Source organism: Sapajus apella, unplaced genomic scaffold (assembly GCF_009761245.1).
Source record: "Sapajus apella isolate SASKATOON/1434 unplaced genomic scaffold, GSC_monkey_1.0 scaffold509, whole genome shotgun sequence".
Taxonomy (NCBI): Eukaryota; Metazoa; Chordata; class Mammalia; order Primates; family Cebidae; genus Sapajus; species Sapajus apella.
This window is the reverse complement of record NW_022437439.1, coordinates 39,755-42,373: the sequence shown is the minus strand read 5'-3', so window position 1 is coordinate 42,373 and position 2,619 is coordinate 39,755.

Genomic DNA, 2,619 nt, shown 5'->3' with positions numbered 1-2,619 from the left:
GAGAGGTGGAGGTTGCAGTGAGCCGAGATAGCGCCACTGCACTCCAGCCTGTATGACAGAGCAAGACTCCATCTCAAAACAACAACAGACTTCCTCCAAGATGGCCGAATAAGAACAGCTCCGGAGTGCAGCTCCCAACAAGAGAGATGCAGAAGTCAAGTGAGCTCTGCATTTCCAACTGAGGTATCAGGTTCATTTCAATGGGACTGGTTGGACAGTGGGTGTAGCCCAGGGAGGGCAAACTGAGGCAGGGCAGGGCGCTGCCCTGCCTGGGAAGTGCAACCAACCAGAGGATCAGGGACTTTACCCTCTGGGCACTCCGGTTCAGATGCTGCACTTCTCCCATGCCTTTCACAACCCACAGTTTGGGAGAATGCTGCTGGGCTGAGAAGCGCCATGAGTTGCCAGTGCAGATCTGAGCAACAGCTCCGGCTGGCCCAGTGCAGCAAGTTGTCAGCACAGAACTGGGCAGAGGTTTTGGCTAGCACTGAGAGTGCCTGTGGGATGGATCTACCCAACCCCCTCCCAAGAAAGAGGGAGAGCTGAAAGCAGGGAGACAGGTAATATGACTTGGCAGGTCCCACCCCCACAAAGACCAGCAAACTGAAGCCCTCTTCCTTGAGAGTTTCCAGCCAGCACATCAGTTCAAGCTCGACCTGGGACAATTGAGCTCAGTGGAGGGAAGGGCATCCACCATTGCAAAGACGGGTCAAATCTCACCTGCGTAAACAAAAGCCAGAGGAAGCCTGCACAGCAGCTGGGCTGAGTCTGAGGCAGCCCAGCAGTACCTCTGCAGGCAGACAAGGGACAGACTGCTTCCTCAAGCGGTTCCCTGAGTCCTGTATAACACACACACACACACACACACACACACACACACACACACACACATCCTCATCCAGCAGAGAGGCCTGACTATTAGAAGGAAAACTAAAAAACAAAAAGAAATAGCTCCAACATCAGCAGAAAGGACATCCACTCAGAGACCCCATCCGAAATCACCAATGTCAAAGATCAAAGGTCGATAAACCCACAAAGATGGGAAGAAACCAGCACAAAAAGGGTGAAATCATCAAAGACCAGAATGCCTCTCCTCCTCCAAGGGCTTGCAATTCCTCCTCACCAGCAAGGGAACACAACAAGATAGAGAATGAATTTGATGAATTGACAGAAGCAGGCTTCAGGAGGTGGGTAATAACAAAATTCTCTGAGCTAAAGGAACATGTTCTAACCCAATGCAAAGAAACTAAAAACCTTGAAAAAATGTTAAACGAAATGCTAACTAGAATAACCAGCTTAGAGAAGAACATAAACGACTTGATGGAGCTGAAAAACACACCACAAGAACTTCACAAAGCATATACAAGTTTCAATAGCTGAATTGATTAAGCAGAAGAAGATATCAGAGCTTAAAGATCAACTCAATGAAATAAAACAAGAAGGCAAGAATAGAGAAAAAAGAGTGAAAAGAAATGAACAAAGCCTCCAAGAAACATGGGATTATGTGAAAACACCTAATCTACACTTGATTGGTGTACCTGAATGTGACAGGGGGAATGAATCCAAGCTGGAAATCACTCTTCAGGATATTATCCAGGAGAACTTCCCCAACCTAGCAAGGCAGTCCAACATTCAAATCCAGGAAATACAGAGAACACCACAAAGATATTCCTGAACAAGAGCAACCCCAAGGCATGTAATCGTCAGGTTCACCAGGGTTGAAATGAAGGGAAAAATGCTAAAGGCAGCCAGAGACAAAGGTCGGGTTACTTACAAAGCGAAGCCCATCAGACTCACAGCGGATCTCTTGGTAGAATCCCTATAACCCAGAAGAGAGTGGGGGAACTAATATTCAACATCCTTAAGGAAAGAACTTTCAACCCTATCTATCTATCTATCTATCTATCTATCTATCTATCTATCTATCTACCTATCTCTCTATCTATCTCTATATCTATCTACCTATCTATCTATCCACCTATCTCTCTCTCTATCTACCTACCTATCTCTCTCTCTCTATCTATCTATCTATCTACCTATCTATCTACCTATCTATCTATCTATCATCTATCTATCAATCCACCTACCTATCTGTCTATCTATCTATCTATCTATCTATCTACCTACCTATCTCTCTATCTACCTACCTATCTATCTACCTATCTATCTATCTATTTATCTATCTATCTACCTACCTACCTATCTATCTCTCTATCTATCCATCCACCTATCTATCTATCTTATCTATCTCTCTTTCTCTCTCTATCTACCTACATACCTACCTATCTCTATCTATCTATCTACCTACCTACCTATCTATCTCTCTATCTCTCTGTCTATCTATCTACCTATCTATCTACCTACCCACCTATCTATCTGTCTCTCTACCTATCTATCTATCTATCTATCCATCTAACTATCTCTCTATCTATCTATCTATCTACCTATCTACCTACCTATCTATCTATCTCTCTATCTATCTCTCTATCTATCTACCTATCTATCTATCTATCCACCTATCTATCTATCTCTCTCTCTCTCTCTCTCTCTATCTACCTACCTACCTACCTACCTACCAATCTCTATCTATCTATCTATCTACCTACCTATCTCTATCTA